Raw genomic sequence first — 228 nt, 5'->3', positions numbered from 1 at the left:
TTTGCCTTTGGAAACTTTCTTTTATTCACATTCCTTAAACAAAATGAGATGGATATTTAATTATTTGATACCATACTTAAATATTTTTCAGAAATTTCTGCGAGTATAGAAATATCTGTTTAGTATTAGGTCCTATTAGGTATTAGGTAGGGATACCAATAAAAATAATGCTTAACTTTACAGAAATGGGTCTAAAAATACTTAAAAACGAGCGAGATAGCGCCTTCA

The sequence above is a fragment of the Epargyreus clarus genome, unplaced genomic scaffold (genome assembly GCF_041222505.1).
Source record: "Epargyreus clarus isolate Ecla_fem2 unplaced genomic scaffold, WU_Ecla_fem_2.2 ptg000023l, whole genome shotgun sequence".
Lineage (NCBI taxonomy): Eukaryota > Metazoa > Arthropoda > Insecta > Lepidoptera > Hesperiidae > Epargyreus > Epargyreus clarus.
This window is presented reverse-complemented; position numbering follows the sequence as displayed.